The sequence below is a fragment of the Musca domestica genome, unplaced genomic scaffold (assembly GCF_030504385.1).
Source record: "Musca domestica strain aabys unplaced genomic scaffold, Musca_domestica.polishedcontigs.V.1.1 35, whole genome shotgun sequence".
NCBI lineage: Eukaryota > Metazoa > Arthropoda > Insecta > Diptera > Muscidae > Musca > Musca domestica.
In genome coordinates, this window is record NW_026712315.1 from 1,612,272 (window position 1) to 1,640,076 (window position 27,805).

General features: G+C 33.3%; 1 protein-coding gene across 15 annotated transcripts in view; it reads right to left on the reverse strand.

The window, feature by feature from the left end:
* The window catches only part of LOC101898601 (myocyte-specific enhancer factor 2), a 152,600-nt gene that overhangs the window by 33,134 nt on the left and 91,661 nt on the right, over window positions 1-27,805 (reverse strand). For 11 of the 15 annotated variants that reach the window (XM_005182149.4, XM_005182142.4, XM_005182148.4 and 8 more), the window contains exon 4: window positions 4,991-5,047. The gene's annotated coding sequence lies outside the window, so the exon portion shown is untranslated. Of the gene's footprint in view, window positions 1-4,990; window positions 5,048-25,360; window positions 27,710-27,805 lie in introns of those variants that run through there. The other 4 variants (XM_059125870.1, XM_005182139.4, XM_059125868.1 and 1 more) reach the window with 4 other exon arrangements.

A 27,805-nucleotide genomic window follows, 5' to 3' on the forward strand; every position in this document is an offset into this window, starting at 1 on the left:
ATTTTAACAGCTGTCGGACGAGTGGCTTAGAAATTACGGCAGTCTGAAGTTGGTTGCAGTCTTTTCATCTCACTCTGTAGCATGCTTTTTATTCTGGATTTTGTTCAAGAGCTTTTTGATTTTGTTTAAAGAATAATCGAATTTTTTTAAGAATTTTTAAAAGACACTGACTTTGATTTTTTGTGGAATTTTGTGAAGGACTCTGACATGGATTTCCAAGGGAAGAGAGAAATTTTTAAAGATTTTTTTGCTGGGCCCTATTTGCGAATTTTCTAAAGAATGTTTGAACGGAATTTTTCGGAGTTCCTATCTGTGGCTTATGTCGTCGATCTAAGCGTCGTTTTTTTTAAAGAATTTATCCAAGGGATAAGCGAGGGTCTTAAACGAGGATTTTTTTGGTCTTTTTTTCGATTTTTTTTTGCCTGAAGCAGACCTCCAAATAGTCTTCAATCCCAAGAATATTTTCAGGACATTTTCTTTATCTCGCCTTTGATACTTTCTTGTTAGAGTTCCAGTTCTTATTTCCTACAATAGTACATTACAATTATTTTATTAACAATTACTTAACAATTACTCTCCTAAAAATATGCCATGGTTTTGTTAATAAAATAATTGTAATGTACTATTGTTGAAAATGAGAACTGGAACTCTAACAAAAAGTATATGAGAAAGGTTTTCAAAGGAATCCAAATTCCTTTATCCTTTCAAGCATTTGCAATTGTCCAATTAGCTGGAAAACACAAACTCATATTGAGTTTCAAAAGAATTCTAAGTTCTATTACATTCTTGTCACACACACACGCTCCTAAAAGTATGCAGAAGCAAATATGCAAATAACAAAGAGCACCAAATGCGTCACAAATAACATTTGTTTCCTTTACCTAAATTTCCGTTGTTTTTTTTTTTGCTATCTTGTCATACATTTTTTCATATGTATTTCGTTTCAAAAAGGATACAATCAAAACATATCCTTTGGCTATAAACACTAAAGCTCAACACCTAAACCTTTTCCAACATGAGGGGGTGGTCGACCAGGTAGGTAAACTAACACACTAAACAAAAGAACACAGTCAGAAAGGAAAACAAAAAGCAAGAGATGAAAATACGTGTGGTAAACCATAAGAATCCTTTGGGCGTTATGTTTGAGATTGTGATTGTTGTTGTTGTTGCTGTTATGTTAGTGCACATGTAAGTGCATTTGTAGTTTATCACAAGGGATTTAGTTGTCGAGAGCAAATTGCAAGGTGGGGGCAGGGGGGAGAGGGTAGAAAATCATAACATCAACGGAATCAGTTTTCCTTCCGTTTTTATTGCGCCCCCACCCATGTTTTCTTTGGTTTTCTTGTTGTTAGACAATTGTGCTGAGACATTTGTGCTTAAGTGGCCAACAGAAAGAGATTTGAGCGCGGTACCTCCTCGGCATGTGTTTGGGCTAACAAGTCGCGTTTCTATGGTCTTTTGCTTGTTGTCGTGGTCCTAATCCTCATCCTCATCCTGCCTAGTTTGTTAAGTGTTCGGTTCGGTGCGGTTTGTTGCTGTTCGTTTAATAAGTTGACACATGGAAACCAAGTCAAGTTTTGACCCTAAGCCATAAAACATCGTATCATTTATTTGGGTGAATTGTCTTCGCTGAAGAGGGGAAGCGATAATTAGAGGAAGTCTCTAAGAGGCAAGACCAAGTGCGATGGTTCAGCCGAAAAGTATGCTTTAGAAAATATTAAAATCAAAGCTTAAAAGTAAGTATCAATTTTGAAAGCACTATTTGTGGGAAGATTTATCAGGGAAAAATTCGTGGACTTTTTAGTGTCCCATCAGAGCTTTAGGCATAATTTTAAATTTCTAAATGATCCTGATGCGACAATTTTAAAGGATATTTTAAAGAATTTTATAAAACTGATTTTGAAAGACCGGATTTTTAAAGAATTTGAAATTGAAGGATTTTTTAATGAATTTTGTAGGACTTTTTAAAGATTTTTCAAAGGACCCAATGAAGATTTTTTAAAGCATGCATTTTTAAAAACATTTTGAAGGAACCTACCTTAACCAAACGCAGATTTTTAAAAGAATTTGTTGAAAAATTTTTATTTTTTTTTAGGATTTTTTAAAGAATTTTTGCAGAGGTTTTCAAGAATTTTCAAGGGTTTTTGAAGTATCCTAATGTGGAATTTTTTTTAATTCTAAAGGACGCTGGTGGAAAATTGTTCAGGATATTTTAAAGATTTTTTTAAACTGGTTTTGATGGGCCAATCGCTGGTTTTTTTTTTAAGAATTTGTTGAAGGTTTTCTTAGAGGATTTTTTTAGAATTATTCAAAGAATTTTTTTAAGGACTCAACGAAGACTTTTTTAAAGCATGCAATTTTTTCAGAGTAGTTTTAAGAAATCGACTATTTTTTGAAGAAATTTTTGAAGGACCAATAGATGCCGACTTTTTAAAGAATTTTTGAAGGGCACACCGTAGGTTTTTAGAAAGTTTTCAAAGATTTTTTAAAGATTTTTTTCTAGTACCCTAATGTGGGGTTTTGTTTTTATTTTTTCGGGGCCTCCAGCGTAGATTTTAAAAGGAATCTAGCGTAGATTTTTTAAAGATCTTATGCGAGAATTTTGTCCAAGAGCTTTTTGATTATTTTTAAGGGACTCTGACGTTGATTTTTTTTGGAATATTTTAAAGACTCTGAAAAAGATTTTTATGGACCCGTGATTTTTTCCTGGACCCTTACGTGGATTTCTAATGATTTTTGAAAGATTCATTGAAGGACTTTAATGTGGATTTTTTGAAGGACCATTCATGCAGTTTTTGAGATTTTTAAATTTTTTTTAATAATGTTTTGATGAACTATAAAATGTTTTTTTAATGATTTTTTGATATTTGGAGATTTTTTAATTTTTTTAAGGACTCTAACGTTTATTTTTATGGAATATTTAAAGGACTTTGACAAGAATTTTTATGGACCCTAGCATGATTTTTTTTTCGGACCCTTACCTGGATTTCTAATACTTTTTGGAAGATTCTTTGACGGACTCTAATGTGGATTTTTTGAAGGACCCTTCGTGCATTTTTTGAGATTTTTAAATGTTTTTTTTTAATAATGTTTTGATGAACTATAAAGTGTTTTTTAATGATTTTTTGATATTTGGAGATTTTTTTTTATTTTTAAAAAATGTTTTTAAAGGACTCTGACGTTGATTTTTATGGAATATTTAAAGGAATTTGACAAGAAAATTGATTTTTTTTCTGGACTCTTACGTGGATTTCTAATACTTTTTGGAAGATTATTTGAAGGACTCTAATGTGGATTTTTGAAGGACCCTTCATGCATGTTTGGAGATAAAGTGAATTTTTTAAATCAATTATTCTGAAAATCTATCAGCACTTTATGTTTGAATTTAAAAAAAGACGGGTTTGAAGGATCCTAAGGTGGATTTTTAAGGAATTTTTGGAGGACGCTTACTTGTTTATTCTTAGAGATTAAAAAAAATCCATTCTCCAGAAACTAAAAACTCTAATTTGTGGATATAATTTTTCTGAATTCCTATCTATGGCTTAAGTGCGGATTTTTAAAAGAACTTTTCTAAAGATCTGTCAAGACTTTACGTCTGAATTTTTAAAGAACTTTTTGAAGGATCCTAAAGTGGTCGTTTTAAAGAACTTTTTTGAAGACAAGATAGGATCTTGTATATTTTAGAAAGTTTCAGATGATTTTTTTGACATTTTCTTTAAAAATTCATTCTCCAGAAATTAACAGTCCTTTGAAAAAGTTCTTTAAAAATTCGTACATTGAAACACTGATAGTCTATTGGAAAAATGCAATTTCAAAAAAAAAAAAAAAAAAATAGACTCAAGGCACTAAAAGTCCTTCGAAAAAAATCCTTTAAAAAAATCCAAACTTCAGACATTGATAGTCCTTCAAATTATTTCTCTAAAAAATCCCCTTAAAATCATAGAAGATCCTTCGCAAAACAACGCTGATAGTACTTTAAAAATTTTATTATTTTTTAATTTAAGTTTCAGACACTGATTATCTTTTTTTCTTAATTTATGCCCAAGGCACTCTTGAAAATTATATTGAAAAATTCATGCTCCAGACAATAATTGTCCTTCGAAAAAATCTACACATCCACCCACAGAGAGTCCTTACAAAATTCTTATAAAAATTCACGTTACAAACACTGGTATTTTTTGGAATAAATTCTTTAAAAATCTATGTCAGATGCACTGAACTCCTTCGAAATAATTTATAAAAAATTCACGTTTAAAGCACTAATAGCCCTTCTAAAGCAATATTTGAAATTTCCATGTTTAAAGAACTCAGTTCTTAAAAATCTTAAAATCGTAAATTCAAGGAACTGAAAAAAAATTCATAAATCTTAAAATCGTAAATTCAAGGCACTGAAAAAAATCAACGTTCTGATAATCTTTAGAACAAAACTCCTAAAAAAATCTCGTTTATGTACTAATAGTCCTTCGATAATATCCAAGATCAGTCAGTCATTGAAAAAAAAAAAATCTTAAAAAAACCCCAGACTCAATACTCAGATAATCCCGCGAATAATTCACGTTGATAGTCTCTAGATTTTTTTTTAAAGACCTTAAGTCACTGATAGTTCTGATAAAACTCCACGCTCTAGGCACTAATAGGTCTTAGACAAATGATTAAAAAAAAAACCCACCTCTAAGGCACTCACAGTCCTTTGTTTTGTAATAACATTTTTAGATCTTAACTACGGTTTTCAAAGGAATCTCAGAATTAATATTTTTTGAGAAAAAAATTCAAATGATTTTTTTGGCATACTTTTTGGGAGAAATCGTATGATTTCTGCATTCGATGTTATTTTTATTAAATTGACTTAAATTTACGTTTAAATAATTTTCTTAGAACTTCCAATCCCTATTTGAAAATATTTTTCAAATATATTTTAAAACATACTTTTAGGAGAAATCATATGTTTTATCTATATTTTTGTCAGAAATCGCTATTTCAAAGAACTTACCTTTACGTTTTCTTTAATTGTCAACAGGTGTTTATAAAAAGTTAGTTGTTTAATAATCTGCAAGGAAAAAATAAAGAAAAAATATAATTAATATTGTTTTATATGTCTTTATTATTCTCATAAAATATATGCGGCATATGACAAATTCCGAAATTTCCAAAAAAAAAATCAAAACCGGTCTGGCGAAAAAAGCCAGATGGGAAGTGTGCAATTCATAATCTCCCTCAAATGAAATGCCAATGTTTAATTGTTAACAACAAATGTAAATTAATTGTGTGTTCATTGGCAAGTGTTTAAACTAATTTTCAAATAATAATAACAACAACAACAACATCAGTGAAACACAATCGGCCATATCATGCGATTATCAGACACACAATAAGGAAGATACTTTGTTGTGACGCTTGGTTTCCCTTGTTGTTGTTGTTTTTCTTTTTATCTTTGCCTTGCCATTTTTTTAAGGTGCAGCTGTGGAAATTTTTTCTCAAATCCAGAAATGAACCTCAAATCAATACATTTAGTCTGGCATCATAAATTAATTATTTGATGTTGTTTGTCTGTTTATTTGTTTCCTTTCAGTTTTATTGAACACCTTCCAAATGACTTGGCCAAAAAAAGACAAAAAAAATATGGAATCTGCTGTGTCCCATACCAGAGTAATGATGATTTTTCAGGGACAAAAATCGTATCGATGCCATTCTAATTACAGACACCTGGATCTCGTGAACGTAATTGCGTAGTTTGGCCAAAGTAAAAGAATTTTTACATCATTAAAGCAATTAAGTGAAAGATATTTTTAACTTTGGCATTGTAATAAAATATGTCAAGTTTATGACGGCTTAAATTGGATATCGTTGGGATTCTGGATCATCATTAGTGAGGTTGGAAGGGTGGGGGATTAAAAACAGGTTATATTGAAGTATATTTTCATAAAAATTGTTGTGAAACTTTATGTTTTTATAAATGGCGCCCAACGAGGGGTGTGAATACCATTTGGATTCGGGATCATAATAAGTGGGGGAAGGTGGGTTAAAACAGTTTATATTAAAAATAAAATAATCAAAACCAGTAAATAAAGGCTTAAAATGCGGCGGGGCCGACTTTATGTTGCCCTGCGCCACTTTGTACATGTGAATCGATATTTACTAAATTTGCGAAGGCATTTTTGTTTGAACCTATAATCATCAAAATCAATCTTGTTTTAGCTAATATTACACATTTTAGGCCCAATAAACGTTAAATCGGATGTAGATATATATGGGAGTTATATCCTAATCAGAACCGATCTCTGAAAATTTAGCAGGGTTATAATTTGCTGTATATGATATAGCTATATCCTAACCTATCTTCACCGAATTTAATATATTTTTTTGCAGTCAGAATTCGTTCGCATGTGCCAAAAAATCCATTCAATTCGGACTTATATTAATCATTTGATGCTCAATAAACTTGATATCGGGAAAATATTTATACATAACCAAATCTCAACCGATCTTGATATAATTGGGTTAAGCTGTTTCTGAGCTGTATTTGATGTATTTCCCGAATATCATTATTATGGAGTTCATATTACGACCGTGGAGGACAAAATAGCTACAGAGGGTGACATGAAAAAACTGCAACCAAATTCAGACTGCTGTCAGCCACTAAGCCACTCGTCCGACAGCTGTTAAAATTATAACAGTGACAGCTCATTATATTGTTTACAAACGTACTAAAGCATTTTGGTGAGAATTTTCCAGAAAAAAAGTTATTCGTGATACAATTCAGGCGTGATAGTGCAATTTCTTTATATATGGCTGGAAAACCACAAGTGGCTATAGTTAGAGCACTCTAGCATTTAAATGTGAATAAATCATTTGTGTCTCGTACCATCGCTTGTTACTGTGATACCGGTAGCGTAGCCTTTATATGGAGGCTATACGATATCACGGACCTATATGGAAAATTTTCTTTCAGGGGATAAAGAGCTCACAAAGAACTCCTTTAGACAATTTCATTGAAAAATGTGGTTAAAATCATCAAAATACCGAATATCGGAAGGTACAGTTATATGGTGGCTATACGATGTCCTATAGGCAATTCTCTTCCAGGGGGTAAAGTTATCAAATGGACTTCCTTGTGTTTATTTTCAGATAATTTCATTGAAAAATGTGGCTAAAACCATCAAAATGCCGAATATCGGGGATACCGCTGTATGTGGGCTATACGATATCGTAGACCGATATCGAACTTCGAATTTGACCTGGCTGCAGCCAAAAGACTGAAGCCTGAATGGAATGGTATTTGGATTCTATAATATATGTGGAAGAGAGATTCGTGACTTTAAATACAATTGGCGCCCAACGTGGGTCGTGGGAGTTAAGAAAAATACAAGTTTTGTTATAATGATGACTTAAATTGAATGCCATTTAGATTTTGGATCATATTCTGCGGTAAAAGGTGGCTGAAAACAGGCTAAACATAAATTTCATGACAATCAGATTTCAAGGCTTAAAAAGAAATAGCGCCCAACGCAAGGTGTCAAGTTAAGAAAAAATAAATATTTACGATGATGGTTTAAAGTGAATACCATTTGAGTTCAGGATTATATGTGGGGGAAGGGGAGAGATTGATGGTTTAAAAAAATGGAGCTAAGAAAAGTTTAAGTTTTTAAGTTTTGTTATGATGATGACTTATCCATCCTCTTGCCATTTAGATTCTGCACCATTTCGGGTGGAAAAACGTATATTAAACCATGATTCATGGTTTTAAAAATAAATGGCGCCCAACATAAGTCGTGAAATTAAAAAATAAATTATAATGGCCTCTGGTTTATCTGTGGTAGGAAGGTGAGAGATTATTGGTTTGGCGCCCAACGCGAGGTATTAATTTTAAAAATACAAATTATGTTATTATGATGACTTTGATTGGATATAATTCGGGATTATTTTCCGTAAAAAAGTTATGTTAAACCAAGTAATATTAACATCTAATATCAAAGAAACGTGAATCAATTGTTTCAAAAATGGCGCCCAACGTGGTGTGTGAAGTTATGAAAAATACAAGTTTTGTTATGATGATAACTTAAGGAGGATGCCATTTGGATTCTGCACCATCTGGAATGGAAAAGGGTAAATAAAAATGTCGCCCAACATAAGTCGTGAAAAAATGATGATGGTATATATAAGGAATATAATTTGGATTTTGGTTTATCTATGGGAGGATAAAAAAATAAAAAAATGGCGCCCAACGTGAGGTATTAATTTAAAAATACAAATTTTGTTCTTCTTGTTCTTCTTTCTTTATTGCCATTATCCGTAGGAAAAAGGTATGTTAAACAAAGTTGTATTGAAATTTGGTATCATAAAAACTAGATTAAGATGTTTTAAAAAATGGCGTCCAACGTGGAGAATTTTGTTTACAAAATAGTATCAATTATTTGTGCAATAAGAATTGAAATTATCCGTAGAAAAAAGGGATATTAAACAAAGTTGTATTGAAATTTTCATATAATAAAAACTAGATTTAAATGTTTTCAAAAAATGGCGTCCAACGTGGAGAATTTTGTTTACAAAATAGTATCAATTATTTGTGCAATAAGAATTGAAATTATCCGTAGAAAAAAGGGATATTAAACAAAGTTGTATTGAAATTTTCATATAATAAAAACTAGATTTAAATGTTTTCAAAAAATGGCGCCCAACGTGGGGAATTTTGTTTACAAAATAATATCAATTATTTGTGCAATAAGAATTGAAATGAAATTTCAAAATATTTTCACAGACTCTGTTCTATTTTCTCTTTCATTGTTGTTGTTGTTGTTGTCGAAATTGTAGTAAGTCCACATTGCTGTTTTTAATTACACACAAACAGAAAATTCATTCATCACTCATAAAAAAAATAATCTCAAGCCAAAAAAGCACACACACACACTCTCATAAAAGAAGGCACACTTTAATATTCAAATTTATCTAATAATGAAAGAGAGTGAAATCAACAACAACAACAAAAACAAACACAAAACAAACAACAAACAAATATTACTTATCATTTGGCCACAACCGATTAAACTGATTACTTTTTTCCCCCACAAAACTGTTGTTGTATTTGTTTTCAGTTTTCACTTTTTTTGTTTTTGCTTTCAAAGTTTTAAACTCTTAAGTACTTGTTTATTTTGAATTCTGACTCTGCTTGCACAATAGATAACAGAGTCCAGAGGTAGTCCGAACGAAGAAAAAGTACAACAACAAAATTGTGCTTCGGGGAAAAATTTGCATTTTTTTGCAGCAACATAACAAAATTTACGATTCGATGAAAGGTTTTAAGATTAGCTAAGAACCTCTTAGTTATTTTGTGTGTTTTGGAGATATGAAAATATTATTGAGTGCAATCAAACCTGTTGAGTGATAAGGTGGAATTTTTTCCAAAGTGTAATAAAAATGAAAGAATTTATTTTTTTTTTGGAAATATTTTCAAAATTCGAATGAGAAGGTGATTGAGGAACAACAAAAAGTGGGTATATTATTTGAAAGGAATTTTCAAGGGGTTTTAGGGATTTTAGAGGATAATTATGGCTAAAACATGAATCTCACACAATATTGTTTCTGAGATTTTTTTTTTAAATTCACACTTAAGCCTATTTGAATATTGAATATTGAAATGTGTGAAGTTTAAAGAGAAGCGTTTGTTTATTTTCCATTTTTTGAAAGATATATAATAACTCACAATTTTGACTCATTGTGTGATGTTTTTTTTGCATTCTATTCGATTTTATTTCATGTAAAAAAAAAAATGGCGCCCAACCTAAAGTTATGAAAAAGTATAAATTTATGACGATGGCTTTAATTTTGAATTTCCAATCATCTTTGGGGGAAGCAGAGAGATTCTTGGGTAAAAATAAGTTAAAAAGTATCAGTACCTTCAGCCAATGTTCGATGATTTAAATATATTTTGACTTATTTTATGGTTATTTAAATTGTTGACCCTCTATGGAGTGGTTTCCGAAGGAATGGGCCAATATTGTACATTTCGTTTCGGATCTAAATAAATATGATATAAACATTGCGACTTGAACTATATTATAAGATATATTTGATAATTTTTAAATGTAAATGTAAAAATGTGCGTGAGGTACCAGATATAGGCGACCGAGGTATTCGACTGTCATACTTCATCTAATACAGACAAAATATTGGTATGGGCAAAATTACAAGAAAATCAAAAACTATTCATTTCAGGTCTCTGGGAGAAATAATTAGATATAGCAAGTCGTAAAGGATCTCTGACTTGTATCGCAACTTGTGACGGATTATTGAAAATTGTGACCCTTTGTGGGTGAGGTACCAAAAGGGGTTCGCAGATACATATCATCTTCACAACAGAACTTTTGTTAGCAAAAATGTTTATATGTGTGGAATTTGAAGAGAGTTTTTCAAAATCTTGAACCCTTTGTGGGGTAGATACCAAAGGAAATGATCCGATCCCTCCCATTTTTTTAAACAGATCTTGTGTTGATGAAAATATTAACATATATCAAATGAATGAATGGAATCGGTTGTTAATTTCGCATTTTATGAGGTTCATGAACATTCAAAATTTTGACCCTTTGTGGGGGAGGTACCAGAAGGAGTGGACCGATATATTCATCTTCACAATAGACCTCGTGTTTTGTAGAAATAACGGGTTATGTGAAATATGAAGAGAACCGGATGCCTATTTTGGATTTTATACTCGATATTTGGATATTCAAAACTTTGACCCTTTGTGTGTTAGGTACCAGAAGAAATGTTCCGATCTCTACCATCTTTATAACACAGCTTGTGTTGATAGAAATTTTGAGGTGTGCCAAGTGTGAATGGAATCGAATGTTAATTTGGCGTTTTATGAGCTTCCTGGATATTCAAAATTTCGGGCTTATGTGGGTGAGGTACCAGAAGGAGTGGACCGATGTTTCCCATCTTCGCAGCAGGCTTTGGGTTCTTAAAAATGTTTTTATGTGTGTAATTTGAAGACAATCAGACTCTTCCATAACAGTTTACAAAAGTTATATATATTCAAAATTTTGACCCTTTGTGGGGGTGGTACCAGAAGGAGTGGACCGATATACTTCATCTTGGCACCAGACCTTGGGTTAACAAATATATCGTGATCTGTGTAATTTAAAGAGAATCGGATATTTATTTCGGATTTTATAACCGTTTAGGTTCATCAAAACTTTGTCTCTTTGTGGGGGAGGTACCAGAGGAAATGATCCGATCCCTCTTATCTTTTTAACAGATCTTGTGTTCATGGAAATATTAACATATATCAAATGAATGAATGGAATCGTATGTTAATTTCGCATTTTATGAGCTTCATGGATGTTCAAAATTTTGACCCTTTGTGGGGGAGGTACCAAAAGGAATAGACCGATATATTCCATCTTCAGACCAGACCTTGTGTTAGTAGAAATAATGGGATATGTGAAATATGAAGAGAACCGGATGCCTGTTTTGGATTTTATACTCGATATTTGGATATTCAAAACTTTGACCCTTTGTGTGTTAGGTACCAGAAGGAATGTTCCGATCTCTACCATCTTTATAACACAACTTGTGTTGATAGAAATTTTGAGGTGTGCCAAGTGTGAATGGAATCGAATGTTAAATTGGCGTTTTATGAGCTTCATGGATATTCAAAATTTCGGGCTTATGTGGGTGAGGTACCAGAAGGAGTGGACCGATGTATCCCATCTTCGCAGCAGGCTTTGGGTTCTTAAAAATGTTTTTATGTGTGTAATTTGAAGACAATCAGACTCTTACATAAAAGTTTGTATAAGTTATATATATTCAAAATATTGACCCTTTGTGGGGGAGGTACCAGAAGGGGTGGACTGATATACTCCATCTTTGCACCAGACCTGGGTTTAATAAAAATATTGGGATGTGTGTAATTTGAAGACAATCAGATATTTATTTCGGATTTTATAATCGTTTTGAATATTCAAAACTTTGTCCCTTTGTGGGGGAGGTACGAGAAGGAATGGTCCGTTTTCTACTATATTTATAACAGATTTTGTTTTAAGGGAAATATTGTGATTTGTATAATTTGAAGACAATCGGAAACTTATATCAAATTTTATAAAAGTTGTAATTATTAAAAATTCTATCCCTTTGGTGGAGGTGGTGCTTGATGGAGTGGGCCGTGGAGTGGGCCGTGGAGTGGGCAAATATTAGGATGTTCAAAGTTGGAGCAAAATCGGATTATCCTTCCTCTATCTGGGCAGTAAGAGACCTTTTGTGGGGGTGTATCAGAAGTAGTGGACCGTTATTGTCCATCCATTTGATAATAATATTACAAATTGGATACTCGCTTCCAAAGTTATCGTGCAAGCCAGCCAGCCAGGCAGACGTACGGACAGATTTGATCCAAAGAAACCAAAAATCGTTATTTCGATGAGGCACGTTTTGGCCATATCAAATGATATATACCCTCTTTAAAAAATGTTCATGAGAATCTAAATAATGTTTTTTTTTTCTTTTTTGTAAAATTTATTTAATATTTTTTTTCTTAAGTTAGTTTGTTTCGAAATAAAATTATTTCACATAAATTTAGTAAAAGTCCTAAAAAATATATTTTTGCAAAATTTTGAACCAGAAATGTTGAAATAAAAATAGAATTTTTATTTTTTCATTTTATTTATTTATTTATTTTTTTTTTTTTTTTTTGAAACACGTGGTAATATATTTGCAAGGCTATTATTTTTTTTTACTTTTTGGACACCAAAAATACATTTTCACAAAAAAAAGTAAATAAAAATTTAAAAATAATATTCAAATTTTTATCCCAGCTGTTCCCATTCCATTCCTACAACGAATTGCTGTATTGCGGAAGATGTCGGGGGAAAATTCACTCAAAACCTGGTCTTGAGGCCAGCTGTGTTTTGAACTTGTAAGCCAGTGCGAAAAGTTCACAAATTATTTAATAAAAACAAAATTATATTTTCAGACGGCACGTGTTGTTAAAAAAAACTCAATGGGGATTCGAAATTTTTCATTCAGAGGAAATCGTATAAAAAATTTTCCACTAGACTGCCACAAATGCACAGAGTTAAATAGTTAAAGCCAAAAAAATCATTTAATCCTTCTCCACCTCCCAAAAAAAACGCTCTAAAAATACTATTCAACAACATTGAAAGTGTTAATCATAAAGAAATTCGCTTTTCAAGTTTGTTCACATCAGCATTGGCAAGAGAGAAAGAGATGAAACTGGATTTTTTTGCAATAATTTATTTTTGTTGTTGTTTTTTGTTTAATTTCGTTTTCATACAAAAGCAACAGGTGTGATTAGCCAAAATTTTGTTAGGTTTTTTTCTTTTAAATACGTCTTAATATTTGAAATTCCTCAAAAAACAAATGCAAAAACCTGGAAAACAAGAACATCAAAAAAAAAAACAAGTTAAAAAGTAGTAACTTTGACCGGGCCGAACTTTGAATACCCTCCACGGAAATTGGAAATTTTCAAAAAAATACAATCCTTAAAAAAATCTGTTAAAATTTAAAAAATACGGAATATAGCCGTTATATTGGCGTCTATAATACGTGCACCTATATAGGCATTGTTTGTCATAAGCCATTACCATAGTTAAATTCGAAACGTGAAATAAACGGTGAATAATGTAGCTAAAATCATCAAAATATCGTATATGGGGAGATACCGTTATATCGGAGCTATGAGAAGACCTGGACCAGTATAGACAATTTTCTGTCACATTTGAAATAATTCCGGTGAATAATAACGCTAAAATCAGCAAAATACCGAATATCGGGAGGTACCGTCATATGAGGGCTATACGAAAACGTGGACCTGCACAAATAATTTTCTGTCATAGGCTGTAGTATCCATTTCGAAATTAAAATACAAAATTTGAAACAATTCCGGTGAATAATGTAGCTAAACTCATTAAAACACCGAATATCGGGAGGTACCGTTATATGAAGGCTATACGAAGACGTGGACCTGCACAGACAATTTTCTGTCATAGGCTGTAGTATTCATTTCGAGCTTCAAATGCCAAATTTGAAACAATTCCGGTAAATAATGTCGCTAAAATCATCAAAATACCGAATATCGGGAGGTATGGGGGCTATATGAAGACGTGGACCTGCACAGACAATTTTCTGTCTTAGGCTGTAGTATCCAGTTCGACCTTCAAATGCCAAATTTGAAACAATTCCGGTGAATGATGTCGCTAAAATCATTAAAACACTGAATATCGGGAGGTACCGTTATATGGAGGCTATACGAAGACGTGGACCTGCACAGACAATTTTCTGTCTTAGGCTGTAGTATCCATTTCGAACTTCAAATGCCAAATTTGAAACAATTCCGGTGAATAATGTAGCTAAAATCATTAAAACACTGAATATCGGGAATATCGTTATATGGAGGCTATATGAAAACGTGGACCTACATGGCCCATTTACGAACTTAACATGCCTACTAGAAAAATAAACACGTGTGCAAAATTTTAGCCTTCTATATCGATTCGTTCGGAAGATAGCGCGATTACAACAGACAGACGGACATGGCTAAATCGACTTAGAATTTTACGCTGATCAAGAATATATATACTTTGTTGGGTCTGACATGAGTATTTCGAGGAGTTACAAACGGAATGACAAAATTAATATACCCTCCACAGTATGGTGGAGGGTATAAGAACGCACACTTTCATTTGTCATTTAAATAAACAACTCATTTTTAGGCACACCTAACCCCATCTCCCTGTGATTGCATTAATACTTATAAAAATATGTTTCATTTCGAAAACATTAATAAATAAAATATAAAATTGTGGCCGATACTCCAAAAGGTTGACCAGCCATTGTCCAAGTCCAATCTCCTTAAGACGAAGCCCTATCATTAAATGGCCAAAGCCAAGGCCTTTGGATTTTTCTTCACATCTTTTTTGTATTTGTTGTTTTTTTATTATTATTATTTGTTTTTGCCACTATTAATTGTTTAATCAATCAACAATGAAGTGTATGAGAAAGAGATGGAGAGTGAAAGAAAGAGTTAGAAAATATTATCTATGAGAGCAATAATTAGCCAAAATACAAGTGTTACTCTTCAACGAAGAGCAAAACATTATAAAAGTGCAAAGTAAGAGTGGAATAAAAAATAAAACTGCAAATGTCATAATTTTGACATTTTTTTTTCAAATTCTATGAAAGCAAAAAATGTCGGAAAAAGCATCAAATTTTAGAATAAGTTTAGATTTGTTCGAATTGGTCAACTTTGGCACGAATTATGGCAATGAAACCGTCACACGCTGCCCAAATGTTGCCCTGCGGTATTTTGGCCCATTTGGCCCGGCAAAGCGCTTGCTTGAGGTGATCGACACTTTGGTTTTTTTTTAGAGCCAACCTTGCTTTCCGAAATACTCCAGACACAATAGTGCAACGGATTGCTATTCGGAGATTTTGATGGCCATTTTGCGTTGGAAATGAACTGCATTTTATAACCATTCTTGGGTAGCGCATGCTAAGTCCTGTTGGAATGTCCAAGGTTTGCTGTCAAATATTTGCCTGCCCAAGGCTTTAATACACCATCCAGAATATTTTCGCGATAATTTTCGGTATTTATTCTGATGCCACGGTCGATTAATACGAGCGGAAAGCGACCATCGGCTGTTATGGCGGCCCACACCATCACAATGGTCGGTGCTTGAGATTTGGTGGCCAACTGAAGGTGCATATTTTTAGCTAAACTTTTTGGCAAGTAAATACGATCATTTTGTTTGTTTACAAACTGCTGGACAACGAATGTTTTCCCATCGGAAAGAGAGAAAACCAAATTCGGCAGTTCAGCACTTTCGGTCAAGCGATGCAACTCATTAGCTCTTTTGAGTTTATTTTTTTCTGTTGCGATGTAAGTTGTTGCACTTTTTGGATTTTCAATGGCTTTACCATGAGCTCATTTTTCAATATTTGCCGAATGGAATATTGCGTTATGTTCATCAGGTCATGAGACATTTTACGGTCATTGCGTCACGGATTTCCATGCAGTCGCTTCTTTACTTTTCGAACCATTTCTGCTGATGTTGCGCTTTTCTTCCGTCCACTTTCTTGACGTCGGGCATCCGCTACCAGTATCACGGTAACGAGTGATGGGATGAGACAGAAAAGATTTATTCACATTTAAATGCTGGAGAGCTCTAACGATATCACGCTTGAATTCCATCACGAATAACATTTTTTTTCCGGAAAATTCTCAGAAAAATGCCTTTGTAGGCTTGTTAATAATATAATGAGCTGTCACTGGAGTAATTTTAACAGCTGTCGGACGAGTGGCTTAGAAATGACAGCAGTCTGAAGTTGGTTGCAGTTTTTAGATCTTACCCTGTATATCGTCTTCACCACAAATCTTGTGTTAGCAAAAATGTTTTGAAGAGAGTTGGATGCTTATTTCGCTTTCTTCGAGCGTTTTGATTTTCAAAATCTGGAACCCTATGTGGGGAGATACCAGAATAACATATCATGTGTTGATATAACTATTTGGATGTGCCAAGTCTGAATGAAATTGGATATTAATTTGGCGTTTTATGAGCTTCACGGATATTCGACATTTTGACCCTTTGTGGGGGAGGTACCAGAAGGAGTGGACCGATATATTCCATCTCCACACTAGTCCTTGGGTTAATAAAATTTGGTTAATTGGAATGATGTGTGTAATTGGAAGACAATCGAAGACAATTTTTGATAAGAGTTAAACATATTCAAAATTTTGACCCTCTGTGAGGCAGGTACTTGATGGCCATTTTTGCACCTGACCTAGCACTGATGCAAATATTAGGATGTGCAAAGTTGGAGCAAAATTGAATTATCCTTTCTCTTTTTTTGTGCAGTAAATTATTTTCTTTGAAAAGTTTGACCTGTTGTTGGGGAGGTACTGGAAACAGTGGACCGAAATTGACCATCTCCCAACTCGATCTAAGTTTGAGAATAATATTACGATGCAGCAAGTTTGAACCAAATTGGATACTCCCTTCGAGAGTTATCGTGCCCACTGGCCAGCTAGAGGAACGGACGAGCATTGCTATATAGACTCCAAATGTCCTGAAGCGGGTCGGTCTAAAATCGGTATTTCGATGAGGCCCCTTTTGGCCGTATCAAAAAAAATCCTTTCTTTTTCTTTTTGTTGCCAACAATTCTGAATATTTGCAAATTTTGTTTTTGGACAAAATACTGCTTGTTAGTAGTGCAGCGTCGCTCCCTGGCTAGGTGTTATCAAAAATTCGCTCACGCTTTGCCTGTCGCTTTTAGGGGGCGATAAATAGAGTTGCTGTTTTAATGCCAATAGCATAGATAAGATGATGGGGGAGGGGTGTGTTTCTCGTTCGAGAAATAAAAGAGTATCGCAAAAATATGAAATATGTCCATGTGAACATGTGTGTGTGTGTGTGTGTTTATATATTTCAAAATAACAAAAAAAAAAAAAAAAAAAAAAAAAACAAAAAATATACGAAACAAAATAAAACATTGTTTTTGTTTTTCATTAATAATATAATTATTATTATTTTGATTATTTGCACTGTGTTGTTGTTGCTGTAGTGCGACAGCACTTTGTTGTTTTTGTATTGAATTTATTTTGCTGTGCTGCTTCTGTCTTTTCTTTTTCTTCTGCTTCCTCCACTTCTTTGAGTTCTTCGACGATATTGTTGTTGTTGTTGTTGCTTTTTCATAACTTATGATAAGATAAGAATGCCAACAACAATGCTTATGCCAGAGACGCTAGCAGTGGCGGCTGAGAAGGCCATCGCCAGCAAACAGCCAGCCAACGGAAACGCTTCTCGACGTTGGAGGTGTTGACACTGACTGTCTCATTTGCGAATAAAACAATAATTGATAATCTTCAATATTATCATATGTTAAAATAATTAAATGCAACTTTGTTGCTGAAATAAATTATTAACAAAATTGTATTTTTTATACCCTCCACCTTGGAAAGGAGGGTATATTAACTTTGTCATTCGGTTTGTAACATCCTTAAATATTCGTCTTAGACCCCATAAAGTATATATATTCATAATCAGCATAAAATTCTAAGTCGATTTAACGATGTCCGTCTGTCTGTCCGTCTGTCTGTCTGTTGAAATCACGATACAGCCCACAATATTTGACGTAGAGCGCCAAAATTTAGCAGAGCTATTTGCATTGTGTCTAGAATGGTTGGTATTGAAAATGAGATATATCGGTCCACGTTCTGGTACAGTCCCCATATAACGGTACCTCCCGATATTCGGTATTTTGATGATTTATGCCACATTTTTTCACGGATTTGTTTGGAAATTGGTATTAGTAGGTCATAACGGGTCACTGAGCGTGTGGCAAAACATTGTATGTATAGGTCCACGTTGTGGTATAGCCCCATATAAAGGTACCTCCCGATATTCGGTATTTTAGTTTTTTTTTTTTGACACATTTTTTCACGGATTTGTCTAAAAATTGGTATTTGTGGGTCATAATGGTTTCCAGCTCCGGTGGCGAAACATTGCATGTATGGGTCCATGATTTGGTATAGCCCCCATATAACGGTACCTCCCGATATTCGGTAATTTGATGATGTTTGCAACATTTTTTCACGGATTTGTCCAAAAATTGGTATTTGTGGGTCATAATGGGTCCTAGTTCGTGTGGCGAAACATTGTAATTATAGGTCCACGTTTTGGTATAGCCCCCATATAACGGTACCTCCCGATATTCGGTAATTTGATGATTTTTGCCACATTTTTTTCACTGATTTGTCTAAAAATTGGTATTTGTGGGTCATAATGGGTCCTAGTTCGTGTGGCGAAACATTGTATTTATAGGTCCACGTTTTGGTGTGGCCCCCATATAACGGTACCTCCCGATATTCGGTAATTTGATGATTTTTGCCACATTTTTTTTCACTGATTTGTCTAAAATTGGTATTTGTGGGTCATAATGGGTCCTAGTTCGTGTGGCGAAACATTGTAATTATAGGTCCACGTTTAGGTGTGGCCCCCATATAACGGTACCTCCCGATATTCGGCATTTTAATAATTTTTGCCACATTTCTTGTAATGTTTCTTTTACCCTAAGGTGGAGGGTATTAAAAGTTATTGATTTTGAATATATATATATATATATATATATATATATATATATATATATATATATATATATATATATATATATATATATATATATATATATATATATATATATATGTATATATATATATATATATATATATATATATATATTCAAAATCAAATTTTCGGGTTATTGATATTTTTTTTTGGAGTGGGGGGTGAAGAGATACCAACTCATAAAAAAAACTGTTGAATTACAAAAATGAGCGACGGCTTTGTAAAATATGAATTTTCAAAACGGCATTTTTTCGAAAAAAGAAAACAAAAAAAAATTGTTTGTTATATATATATATATATATATATATATATATATATATATATATATATATATATATATATATATATATATATATATATATATATATATATGTATATGCGATTTCAAATTAAATTATAATTTAAAGTTCTTTTAAATTCGGATTTGTATTGCCCATTTGGTGTACAATTAATTTGAAATCGGATAAAGATATATATGGGAGCTATATGGAAGCTATAGCTATATCTGAACCGATCTTCACAAAATTTGACATATTAGCTTCTAGACTCAATTCGGTCGTAAGTGCCAAATTCCCATTCCCATTTGGGCAAATATTAGACGTTTGGTGCACAAAGGAAGGTAAATCGGACGAATTTATATATTGGAGCTATATCCAAATCTGAATCGATCTCGATAAAATTTAGCAAATATATTTCTGAGCTGTATTTGATATATTTCCCCAAATATTGTTGTTACAGAGTGCATATTACGGCTGCGGAGAACAAATATAAATAACAAATCGGATGAACAATATATATGTCAGCTATAGCTATATCTGAACCTATTTCGATCAAATTTGGCATACTTATTTTCAGGCCTAATTTGGTTGTATGTGCAAAATTTCATATTATTCGGGCTGATATAACACGTTTGGTGCACAATAAAAGGCAGGTCGGACGAAGATATATATGTGGGAGCTATATTGAAATTTTGACCGATTATCTCAAATTTCAATAGGGTTCGTCCTTGGGCCAAACAAATGATTTGGATAGGGCAATATATGCGAACTGATACATGGACAAACGGACAGGCAGGTTAAGTTTGCAAATGAGCCATGTAGGTCTACGTCTTCATTTAGCCCCCAAATAACGGTACCTCCCCATATTCGGTACTTTGATGATTATAGCAACATTATTGGCCGGAATTGTTTAAATTTTGGTATTTGAAGTTCGAAATGGATACTACAGCCTAAGAAAAAAAAAAAATTATCTGGACAGGTCCACGTCTTCGTATAAGTCCCCACATACCGGTACCTCCCGATATTCGGTATTTTGATGATTTTAGCGACATTATTCACCGGAATTGTTTCAAATTACGTATTTAGAGCTCGTAATGGGAACTACAGTCTGTGACAGAAAATTGTCTATGCAGGTCTAGGACTTCGTATAGGCCACACATACCAGTACGCTCCTATATTCGTTATTTTGACGAGTTTGGGTACAATACCCACCGAAATTGTTTGAGACGTGTTTTTGAAGTTCGTAATGGATGCTATAGCCTATGGCAGAAAATTGTCTATGCTGGTTCAGGTCTTCGCGCAGTTCCGATAAAACGGTACCTCACTATATACGATATTTTGATGATTTTAGCTACATTATTCACCGTTTATTTCAAGTTTCGAATTTGAATATGGTAATGACTTATGACGAACAATGCCCATGTTGGTCCACGTCGTATAGACACCAGTATAACGGCTATATTCGGTATTTGCAAAATTTTAACAGAATTTTTTAAGGATTCTATTTTCAAATTCGTTCCAAATGGTGGAGGGTATTCACCGCTTTTTAACTTGTTCACAAACTAACATAGCCCTGATCGTTTATTTTTATTTCGTTTTTTGTAAGAAAATATTAGGGGGAAATTTAAAAAAAAAATCAAAAAAAAGGATTAAAAAGGCTAGACAAATAAAAAAGCTCGAAATGTGTATTTTCACAAAAAAAAAAGTTTTAAAAACGCTTGGAGATTAAATTTTTCAAAAGTATTTTTGATGACCTGCTAATACTCCAGGTTTGTTTTAAAGCCAAAAAGTTCGGGAATTGAAATTAAATTGCTGTTGGATTTTGAAAAAAATATCTTTAAGGGAGATTTTTCGACAAATATCTTACAGGGTCTAGTAATGCACTCAAAATAAAATAAAAACAAATGAAGACCAAGAAGAGTCTTGGAAACTTGAGTGTGGTCTTAAATTTCTTTGTAAATCTAGTTAAGCTCTGAGCGGTGAATAAAAATTTAATAATAAATCTTTGAACATAAATCCATAATTTTTTATTTAAAATCATTAAAAACACGTCTTTCTCCACCAAATTTGTCAATGCCGAGTGAGAGGGTGGGTCTTGTGTCTCTTGCCATTTCATAATAGGTCGCGATTAAGTTTACTATGTTTGTTTTATTTGATGATGTCTCATACAACGCTTTTCTTTTCACAGCCACAAAAACAGCGAAAAAATCGCGTTAATTGCCCGAAAATGTTGTTATCACTTTAATGACAGCCAGCATACCAGCCAGAACAACGACAACAACAGCAGCAACAATGCTCAGTGCAAAATGATTACAACTTTTTGGGGTAAGCATGTGCAGAAAGGGGAAAAGAAGATAAACGACGCTTATGCTTAGAGTAAAGAGGAGAAATATTCATTGGAGATCTCATAAAGTAAAATATGATTCCTGATCAGCTTACAATTCGAAATTAAGTTTATAATTAAGTTACGAACGTCTATGGAAGTTATGGAGCTCGTAAAACCTAGGATAGATCATTGAAATTTTGACCGAACATTGAAATTACTCCGAGAAAGTTTAGTATTGAAAACCGCTATACATTGGTTTACATTTTGAATATTCGAAGTATAGACGTTGCTTTTTTAAATCGAAACAAAAAAACCTGAACAAAACATCTTCTCAATTTTATGTTTTAATATTTGAAAAAAAAAACCAGTAAAGAAAGTCCTAAAGTCGGGCGGGGCCGATTTTATGATACCCTACACTACTTTGCTAATTTAGTAGAGTTCCGCATAACAATTAAAAGTTTTGATGGGAGAATTCAATCACACAGGCTATGATTATAATTATAATTTAAAATTCAAAGGACTAAATATGCCGAAGCATTTGTATCTTTTAAATTCGGACTCTTATTGCCCATTTGGTGCGAAATTAATTTGAAATCGGATAAAAATATATATGGGAACTATATCCAAATCTGAACCGATCTCGATAAAATTTGGCAAAGATATTTCTGAGCTGTATTTGATATATTTCCCTGAATATCGTTGTTACGGAGTGCATATTACGGCTGTGGGTAACAAATACAATAAATCGGATGAACAATATATATGGGAGCTATAACTATATCTGAACTGATCTTCACCAACTTTGGCATACTACCTTCTAGACTAAATTCGGTCGTATGTGCCAAATTCCATCCCATTTGGACAAATATTAGACGTTTGGTGCACAATAAATGGTAAATCGGACGAAGTTATATATGGGAGCTATATCCAAATCTGAACCGATCTCGATAAAATTTAGCAAAGGTATTTCTGAGCTGCATTTGCAATATTTCCCCAAATATTGTTGTTACAGAGTGCATATTACGGCTGCAGAGGACAAAAATAACAAATCGGCTGAACAATATATATGGGAGCTATAGCTATATCTGAACCGATTTCGATCAAATTTGGCATACTTATTTTCAGGCCTAATTTGGTTGTATGTGCAAAATTCCATAATATTCCGGCTGATACTACACGTTTGGTGCACAATAAAAGGCAAATCGGACGATGATATATATGGGAGCTATATCTAAATTTTTACCGATTATCTCCAATTTCAATAGGGTTCGTCCTTGGGCCAAACAAATGTTGTTTGCAAAATTTCATCTCAATCGGATAATAAATGCGACCTGCATTTTGTTCACAAGAATACATGGACAGACGGACGGACGGACGGACAGACGGACTGACATGCATAAATCAACTCAGAAAGTGATTCTATGGAGATCATCAAAAGGAACTATGAGTCTATCTCGTTTCCTTTTGCCTGTTACAAACAAATGCACAAAGACATAATACCCTGACCACCTTGTGGTGTAGGGTATAAACATTGAATATTGTTTGCTGGTTTCATTTTGTTTGTGTTTTTTGTTTTTCGTCCAAAAATTATGAATCGCGTATCACATAATGCAAATCATGCACAGACAGACACAGTATCATGCAATAACATAAAACAACCAAATAAAAAAAAAAAAAACAAATTCTGCTGCTTCTGAACAATGAATGAATGAACTGTCGCGATTATTGGCATGACGAGCGACGACTGATAAGCCACAGTTCACTGTTGTACCCGAAACAAAATTAAAGGATATTATTAAGAAAAACATGTTAAGGGTCAGCATTAGCATACCAAAAAAAAAAACAAAAAGGTCATGGAACTTGGAATTCCAAAAAAAATGAAAACAAACCTTAGCTCCGGATACCAATCCGTTGGACTATTGTGTCTGGAGTATTTTGGAAAGCAAGGTTGGCACTAAAAAATACCAAAGTGTCGATCACCCCAAGCAAGCGTTTCGCCGGGAGTGGGACAAAATACCGCAGAGCAACATTCGGGCAGCGTGTGACGGTTTCTCTCACCGTTTGAAGGCCATAATTCGTGCCAAAGGTGACCGATTGGAACAAATCTAAACTTTTTTTAAAATTTGATGCTTTTTCCGACATTTTTTTGCTTTTATTCAATAAAATTAAAAAAAAATGTAAAATCTATGGCGTTTGACTTTGTTGCAGTTTCTTTATCTCACCCTGTATATTCATGATCAGCATAAAATTCTAAGTCGATTTATAGATGTCCGTCTGTCTGTCTGTCCGTCCGTCCGTCTGTCTGTTGAAATTACGATACAGCCCACATTGTTTGACGTAGAGCTTCAAAATTTAGCACAACAATTTGCATTGTGCCTAGGATGTTTGGCACTGAAAATGAGATATATCGAACCACGTTTGGTATAGTCTCCATATAATGATAACCACCGATATTCGGTATTTTGATTATTTTTGCCACATTTTTTTTCGCAAAATTGTCTAAAAATTTTTATTTGTAGGTCATAATGGATTCTAGCTCTAGTGGCCAAAAATTGGGTCCACGTTTTAGTATAGCCCCCATAACGGTAGCTCCCGATATTCGGTATTTTGATGATTTTTTGTCACATTTTCTTTCACCGATTTGTCTTAAAATTGTTATTTGTAGGTCATAACGGGTTCAAGCTCCAGTGGCGAAAAATTGTATGTATAGGTCCACGTTTTAGTTTGTAGAGCCCCATATAACGATACCTCCGGATATTCGGTATTTTGATGATTTTTGCCACATTTTCTTTCACCGATTTGTCTAAAAATTGTTCTTTGTAGGTCATAATGGATTCTAGCTCCAGTGGCGAAGAATTGGGTCCACGTTTTAGTATAGCCCTTATAAAACGGTACCTCCCGATATTCGGTATTTTGATGATTTTTGCCACATTTTTCGCAGATTTGTCTAAAAATTGGTTTTTGTAGGGTAAAGAGGGTTCTAGTAGATCCGGCGCCAAAACATTGTATGTATAGGTTCACGATTTTTTATAGCCCCCATATAACTAACCTCCCGATATTCGGTATTTTGATGATTTTTGTCACATTTTTTCACGGATTTGTCCCCCTTGCCTTTATGTTGTTTTATAAGCAAGATTTATAATTTCATCTTCTAAATCGAATGAAAACCAATCTCTTCCTTCAGAATTAGAAGTAGAATCAAAAGAAATCGTCGGCTTTTATTAATATTTTTTTCTTCATATCTGAGAACTTTTTCGGTACATTCCCCACAAATAAAAAAAATTAATAACTAAAGCGCTCACAAGATACGAAAAAACATCCGAATCGTTTTAAAATTCACACTCTCAAATATTGACAAGGATAAATATTTTCCTCGATTGAAAAATCCTGCGGATTGGTTCGGTTGGATACTGGCACATTTTTTTTTCTTAAAAAAATTGCAATAACAATTTTTTTGGGTACATTTTTTTATTTTATGTATTTTTTTACTTAATTTTTTTTTATTATATTTTTCCTAATTTTTTTATTAAATTAAATTTTAGATATTATTTTTTTAAATTATTTTCATATATTTTGTTTTTTTTTATTTTTTTTAATTTCCATTTTGATATAAATGTTTTATAACTTACATTTTATTTCCAATTGATATTTGGAAGAATGTTTTCTTTCTTCTAATAATCCAGTGGAATTGGCGTATTTATTTATTTTTTTTTTTTCTTTAAATAATTTATGATATGTTTTATGCACAAACAACAGTTGGTTTTGTATATTTATAATAAATGCTTTGGATATATATCTTTTTGTTTTCGAAAACAAAATAAATAAAATTTAACAAAGTTTCTTTGAGAAACTCGAGGAAAAAATAACTGTTTTTAAGTCATCACTTCTTGAAATTATTTCTTTGAAATTATTTAATATTTATTTATTTTTTTATTATCGTATGAAAAAAATCATGTTTTATTTTATTATTATATCATATCTCTTGTTTTCATATTTGTTTGTTTGAAATATTTATTTATTTATTTTTTTGTTCGTTTGTTTGTTTGCTTTTTTGTTTATGAACAAAAAAAAATCTGTTATTTTTATACGGCAACAAAAATTCATAACACAATTTTTTTTCTTTTATTTTTAATTTTTATTTCTGTTTTGTTTGGATTTATTTTTGGCTTTGATAAAATTAATTTTATTTTTATTTTCGGGTTGTTGCTGTTTTTTTTTCTGTGTGAGTTTTAAAAATAAGCAATAATTATTTTTAAATTATATATGGGTAGTAGTTGTTGTTGTTGCTGTATTTTTAGTCCAAACAAACATTACGGGCTGTTGTGGATCTGATGTTTGCAGATGGTATCATGGGACTAGGGCTACCCCAGACCTCATCTGGCCATCATGTGATAATGCGGGCCCAATTGTCTGATCAAACTTCAGATGTTTTTTTTTTATTTTTATAGAGATCGGCAGACAGGCGAATGGATTGGTTTGATTTATAAAAAATATATATTTTTTGTTCTTTACAAATTTAGAAAATTTTATTTATATTTATTTTTGTATTTTCAGAATTTTCCTCTTGTCTAGCGCTCTGTTTACCGTGCTCGAGTGTACGGACGACAACGACGACGACGACGGATGGCATGGATATTTTTAAAACTGCACGCGCTCCTCTTCTAAAGAATCACAGACACCCGAAAATTACGAGACAACATAAAAAAGAAGACACACGGCTGGCATTCTTCTTCATTCTTCATTGGCCACGGAGGAGGCAGCCAAATCTCAATGCGCTCTCCAATGGGTGCGTATACACTACGATTATTATTATTATTGTTATTATGAATGAGAGTGTATAGATTTAAATGTATTGGTGTGTGTATGTTTGTTTTTTTTTTATTTATTTTTAATAATAATTTTTTTCTTTCACTGCGTTCTTTCTTTTTTTTTGGTGAAATTTTGCGCGTCACGTCTCGAAAAGAGTTCCGTACTCGAATGAAACCGTATTGTTATGTTACGAAAATTTTTATAAAATTAACTCAAACGGCAGCGAAGAAGAACCCCGCCGCACACACAGAACAACAACAGAAGACGGAAAGAAGAACACAACACGGCAACGGCGGCTAACGACGGCTAACGACGACGACGACGTCCACGACGAAGAACAACCGTGTGGTATAACGAAGAGCAATGGTGTTAGTGTTGTTGTTGTCAGTCGCTCGGTTGTGCCTCAGTCCCAAAGGCAGAGATTTGTGTGACGAACGAACACCAAAGAATATTGTTGTCGTTGTACTACCTACCGTTATACCATGGAATGGGACGAGAGTGAGAGAGAATAAAAAAACGACAACATACCAATATGTGTGTTTTTTTTTTGTTTATAAAAATATAGTGAGTACGTACAATACACAAACAGTAACAACAACAAAAGCACACATTCAGTTTCCTATTAGGATAACAACTTAAAACACAAACACACACACATGCATCCATGCGTGTGTGCACGAAGTGCGTAAAACGGAAAATCCCATGTACTCATCAACAACAGCAACTCCATACCTTCCGCACACGGAGTATCCTACCCACACACACACACACGGTCAGTATACCACGGAGAGGAGCTTAAGGCTCCGTTATGCAAATCAGAGTGACAACAAGGAAATGCTGCTCTCGCTCTCTCTCCCTAACTCTTGTGTGTTCACCGTTAATCTGTTATTTTTCATCGTCGTCGTCGTCGTTGTTGTTGATAGTCAACAAACATATGTTGCTTTTGGTGTTGTTGGTGTGTTGACGACAATCGGCAACTGTGCGTGTTTGGAGTAAGAGAGCGTAAGAAGAGCAATATAATTACTCATTGAGAATGAGGTATCGTTTTATAACTCAGAATACTGCTCAAAGCAGAGGAAAACATCAACAATTGTTATCATATTTTATTTTATTGTTGCTGGTTTGTTTTTATTGCAAACATAACGAAATCGTCGCAGAAAGAAGGTAAATAAGAAAAAAGGAAATAAGAAAAACGGTAAACGGAATAAAACGCCAGTACAGGTTCATATCTGTTAAGAATCGTCACTGGAAACTTCTGGGCGAAA